Genomic DNA, 6000 nt, shown 5'->3' with positions numbered 1-6000 from the left:
ATAAATAGGATTGAATGAATGAATGGACATCCTGCCATGGGAGTACATCTCATCAAACGTCTCTCGCCCAGCTTAAAGAGGAAGAACCGCACCTTCAGTCCCCTCTCAGACCGACCTACTCACTATGCCTCATGCTCATCTCGTGCATCTCCGACTCCTGGCTCACACACTCCCTCTAGCCTGGAACTTCTTTTACCCCCTGCCCCCTTCCACATCCATCATACCACAGCTCTCCCCAGCTTCACAGCCCTCCCGTGGTCATGTGGCCTCCGGGAGCTCATCTTTGATTCACTTTTCTTTTGTCCAGGTGGTCCATACCACGCCTAACTACATCATGAGCCCTTCATGGCCAACATTGCACCCACACTTACCTACCTGTAACACGTTTACACACACTGGCTTAAATACTTGGCTTTTCATTATTAATAATAATAGTAATGGCATTTGTTAAGCGCTTACTATGTGCCAGGCACTGTACTAAGCACTGGGGTGGATACAAGCAAATTGGGTTGGACACAGTCCCTGCCCCACTTGGGGCTCAGTCTCAATCCCCAATTAACAGGTGAGGGAACTGAGGCCCAGAGAAGTGAAGTGAGTTGCCTATGGTCACACAGCAGACAAGGGGCAGAGCCGGGATTACATCCCACGATCGTCTGACTCCCAGGGCTGTACTCTATCCACTATGCCATGCTGCTTCTCTAAGCATTTTCTTATCTGCACATCCAATTTTCCTCTCTCTTCTTCTAGCTGTAAGGTATTTGGTGTTTGGCTCCCCTGCTGGGCTGTGGTTTCCTCGAAGAGAGGAATCTGTTTTCTGACTGTATTATATTATTCCATGTGCATGCCACAGTGTTCTGCACAAGGGAGGTTGTTCCCAGACTGAGCCCCCTTTTTCCTCTCCTCCTCCCCATCCCCCCTGCCCTACCTCCTTCCCCTCCGCACAGCACCTGTATATATGTTTTTGCAGATTTATTTCTGTATTTATTTTACTTGTACATATTTACTATTCTATTTATTTTGTTAATGATGTGCGTCTAGCTTTACTTCTATTTATTCTGGTGTCTTGACACCTGTCCACATGTTTTGTTTTGTTGTCTGTCTCCCCCTTCTAGACTGTGAGCCCGTTGTTGGGTAGGGACCGTCTCTATATGTTGCCAACTTGTACTTCCCAAGCGCTTAGTACAGTGCTCTGCACACAGTAAGCATTGAATAAATACGATTGAATGAATGAATAAATACCACTGTTACACCAGCTTTTCTCTCCCTAGCAGATGATTTCAACATTGCTTTTGATGAAAACCATCTACCATCTCAACTTGGAGGAGCGGGAAAGAAAAGATCAGGACAGAAGGGAGATAAAAGTCTCAGGAGCGAGGAGGGAAAGGAAATGTCACTGAAGAAAGACCTGCCCCAAAAAGTGGTGAAGGGAGAAGAAGAGGGAGAAGCATGGCATCCTCCAAAGAGAACAGGCCATGAGATGATAAATGAAAGAATCGGGGAGACTGGGAAGAAAAAGTCTCTGAAGAGAGGAGAGAAACTTAACAGAGTTCCTGGAAAAACATGTCATGGGATGGGGTGGGAGGATGGGACGTATGGCCTGCCCAGGAGAAGAGGACAGGCAAGGAAAATGGAAGAAGCAGTGAGAGGAAAGGAAGACGAGGTGCGTGCACGCCAGAGGTGTGTACTGCCAAAGGTACAGCTGTCCTGAGCACCCCTGTTATTCGTTCAGTCGTATTTATTGTGTGCAGAGCACACAGTAAGTACAATTAGGACAGTGCAATTCGGCAACAGATAGAGACAATCCCTACCCAACAATGGGCTCACAGTCTAGAAGGGGGGAAGCAGACAACAAAACAAAACAAGTAGACAGGCATTAATAGCATCAAAATAAATAAATAGAATTATAGATATATATATATACACATCATTAATAAAATAAATAGAATAATAAATATGTACAAATACACAAACGTTCTGGGGGGCAGGGTAGGGGGCAGAGTAGAGGGAGGGAGTAGGGGCAATGGGGAGGGGAGGAGCTGAGGAAAAGGGGGAGCTCAGTCTGGGAAGGCCTCCTGGAGGAGGTGAGCTCTCAGTAGGGCTTTGAAGGGGGGGGGAAGTGAGGTAGTTTGGCCGATATGAGGAGGGAGGACATTCCAGGCCAGAGGTAGAGTGTGGGCCGGGGGTTGACCGTGGGACAGGCAAGAAAGGGGCACAGTGAGGAGGTTAGCAGCAGAGAAGTGGAGCGTTTGGGTTGGGCTGTAGATGGAGAGCTTTGAAGCCAGTAGTGAGGAGTTTTTGCTTCATGCGAAGGTTGATAGGCAACCACTGGAGACTTTTGAGGAGGGGAGTGACATACCCAAAGCGTTTCTGTACAAAGGTAATCCGGGCAGCAGAGTGAAGTATAGATAGACTGAAGTGGGAAGAGACAGGAGGTTGGGAGATCAGAAAGTATGCTGATGCAGTAATCCAGTCGGGATACGATGAGTGATTTTTACCAACAAGGTAGCAGTTTGGATGGAGAGGAAAGGGTTTATCTTGACGATGTTGTGGAGGTGAGACCGGCAGGTTTTGGTGACGGATTGGATGTGTGGGGTGAATCATCATCAGCAGCATCATCAATCGTATTTATTGAGCGCTTACTATGTGCAGAGCACTGTACTAAGCGCTTGGGAAATACAAATTGGCAACACATAGAGACAGTCCCTACCCAACAGTGGGCTCACAGTATAAAAGGGATATGTACAAGTAAAATAAATAAATAAATAAATAAATAGAGTAACAAATATGTACAAATATATATACATATATACAGGTATACATATATACAGGTAGACATGGATGTGGGGAGGGAGGGCATTCCAGGCCAGGGGGAGGATGTTGGCTGGGGGTCGATGGCTGGACAGGCAAGAATGAGGCACAGTGAGGAGGTCAGCGGCAGAGTAGCGGAGGGTGCGGGCTGGGCTGTAGAAGGAAAGAAGGGAGGTGAGAGAGCGGAGTCGAGGATGACACCAAGGTTGTGGGCTTGTGAGATGGGAAGGATGGTAGTGCCGTCCACAGTGACGGGAAAGTCAGGGAGAGGACAGGGTTTGAGAGGGAAGATAAGGTGCTCTATCTTGGACCTGCTGAGTATTAGGTGGGAGGTGGACATCCAGGTGGAGGTGTCCTGAAGGCAGGAGGAGATATGAGCCTGGAGTTAGGGAGAGAGAACAGGGGAGGAGATGTAGATTTGGGTGTCATCTGTGTAGAGATGATAGTTGAAGCTGTGGGAGCGAATGAGTTCACCAAGGGAGTGAGTATAGATGGAGGACTGAAGGGGACCAAGAACTGACCCTTGAGGAACCCCTGCAGTTAGGGGATGGGATGGGGAGGAGGAGCCCACGAAGGAGACTGAGAATGAACAGTCAGAGAGATAGAGGAGAACCAGGAGAGGATGGAGTTTGTGAAGCCAAGGTTGGATAACATGTTGAGGAGAAGGGGACAGTCGACAGTGTCAAAGGCAGCTGAGTGATCGAGGAGGATTAAGATAGAGTAGGAGCCATTGGATTTGGCAAGAAGGACGTCAGTGGTTACCTTTGAGAGGGCAGTGTCAGTGGAGTGGAGGGGACAGAAGCCAGATTGGAGGGGCCCAAGAGAGAGTTGGAGTGGAGGAATTCGAGGCAGTGAGTGTAGACAACTCGTTAGATCTTCCTTCTCTCAGCTGAAGGGATTAATTTAGGGCTCGGTAATGAGTTGCCTCGTTTGGTTACTGCCAGCATGAACCGTGTATCTTTTTTGGTTCCCCAGTTCTGTTATCCCTGCTGTGGGATGGGTTTGCAGCCAGGCCCTTCCTGCCATTAGGATCCAAAACTTTGTTTAAAATGTACTAGAGAAGGAGAGAATGTTTCTGAAAAATGCAAATCAATACCCCTTTCCATGCTCGCAGCCACCCCGGCTCCTGGGGCACAGATCAAGCGGGCTTCCCAACCTGGAGGAATTAATTTTTTTCTTTGTTTTGTAACTAAAGAATGCCTGTCACTGTCTCCCCGTGGCTGGCCATCTCCATGGGCACATGAGCCCCAATGCCAGGGCATTTATTTTAAATTTAGGGCAGCGGGAAGGCAGCTCTGGCTCTTCCCCTCCCGCGGCCCCAAGAGCGACAGGAGCAGCAGCTCATGGTGATGGGCCAGGAAAGCCCCAGCTGCAGCCCTCCCAGCCGCGGGGCTCGGCTCCAGGTTCATCCGATTCGGAGGCGATCCTGTGGTGATCCCAGGTTCCTTCCTCCCCGGCTTCACTGAAAGCCCCGGCCTCCCTCTTCCCTGGCTCCTCCTGCTCGTCAGATCGGGCAACTTAGTAATGCAAAGTGAGAGACGGGTTGCCTCTGAAGTCATGGAAAAGGGCCGCCTGATAGCATCTTGAAGATTTTCACCCGAATAATGTGTTGTAGCGAAAAACGCGCTGCCCTGTGCCTTGTGGAACCGACAAGACGAAGATGAAACGGTCCCAGAGCCACAGAGAGTCCCCCCCATGACCGGCCCTCCGCTGGGGAGGCAGAAGGCAGATGTCCAACCTGAGGTCCCATCACAGATGGGGCGGGCTCTATGGGAGCACCTGGCTCCCTGGTGACACAGGCCTGGACTAGGGTACCGTGGGCCACATCTGCTGAGGCCATGGGCTTCTTTGATTTTTATTTTTTTAGCCTGTTTCAGGGTCTCTGCCCAGCTCAGTGCCCTGGGGCTGGAAGGGAACCACTTCACCCAAGCCTTGCAGCTGAGCCCCAGCCAGATGCAGCCCTTCCTGCTGCACGGACATGGGAGGGTGGGAGGCTTCCTGGTTGCTGTCCCTGCTCCTGGGGCCGGGTCCAGCCCTGTTGGAGAGGATCCTGTGGGGGCTGAAGTCGGTGCTCTTGGAGGGCTTCGTGCTGGGTGGGTGCAGTATGGCCTAGTGGATACAGCACGGGCCCGGGAGTCCGAAGGACCTGGGTTCTAATCCCAGCTCTGTCATTTGTCTGTTGTGTGACCTTGGACAAGTCACCTCACTTCTCTGTGCCTCAGTTACCTCATCTGTAAAACGGTGATTAAGGCTGTGAGCCCTTGTGGGATAGGAACTGTCCAACCCGATTTGCTTGGACTGTGTCCAACCTACCCCAGCGCTTAGAACAGTGCTTGACACATAGTACGTGCTTAACAAATACCATCATTATTATTGAGGGTGGTATCGGATTCGTCGGTGCCAGCCCAGATGCTGATGAGAAATTGGCCGGGTTCCTGGAGAAAGGCATAGTTGGCTCACCCCACAGACCTGCTTATGCTGTTTCAGTGTGCCATCCCTCAGAAATGAGTTCTTAGTGTTTATTTCTTTGCACTCTCCAATAAATCTGAACACAAATCAACTGAATGCTCCGTCGTGGTGATTGCAAGTGTTTCCTTTGCTTTTCCAATAATTTCCACATCCATCGAGAAGCCCAACGGGCCCAAAGGTGGCCTTTTCCCCGCTCCATGCCGCCTGTCTGCTTCTCCTCAGGCTACAGCAGCTGCACAGGGTCCCATCTGGCTGAGACTGATCCACGCCCTTGATGACCCAAAGGATCCTCCGACCCCATTAGTGGCTTGAGAGCTCCCGGGACTGGTGTGGACATTCAGGAGGGCCAGGAATCCCCAAGTGGGTCCCTCCAAGCCCACGCCACCCAAAGCTGAACCAAACCCCCAAGGGACAAAAAGCAGCATGGCTTAGTGGAAACAGCACAGGCTTTGGAGTCAAAGGTCATGGGTTCAAATCCCGACTCCGCCACTTGTCAGCTGTGTGACTTTGGGCAAGTCACTTAACTTCTGTGTGCCTCAGTTACCTCAACTGTAAAATGGGGATGAAGACTGTGAGCCCCCTGTGGGACAACCTGATCACCTTGTAACCTCCCCAGCTCTTAGAACAGTGCTTTGCACATAGTAAGTGCTTAATAAATGCCATAAAAAGAAAAGAAAAGGGTCAGCTCCAATTGTACACGAAGCTGCCTTGAGCTTCAGGGGC

This window comes from Tachyglossus aculeatus, chromosome X2, assembly GCF_015852505.1.
Source record: "Tachyglossus aculeatus isolate mTacAcu1 chromosome X2, mTacAcu1.pri, whole genome shotgun sequence".
In the NCBI taxonomy this organism is placed as follows: domain Eukaryota; kingdom Metazoa; phylum Chordata; class Mammalia; order Monotremata; family Tachyglossidae; genus Tachyglossus; species Tachyglossus aculeatus.
The sequence above is the reverse complement of the archived record's forward strand: the minus strand, read 5'-3'. Positions refer to the sequence as shown.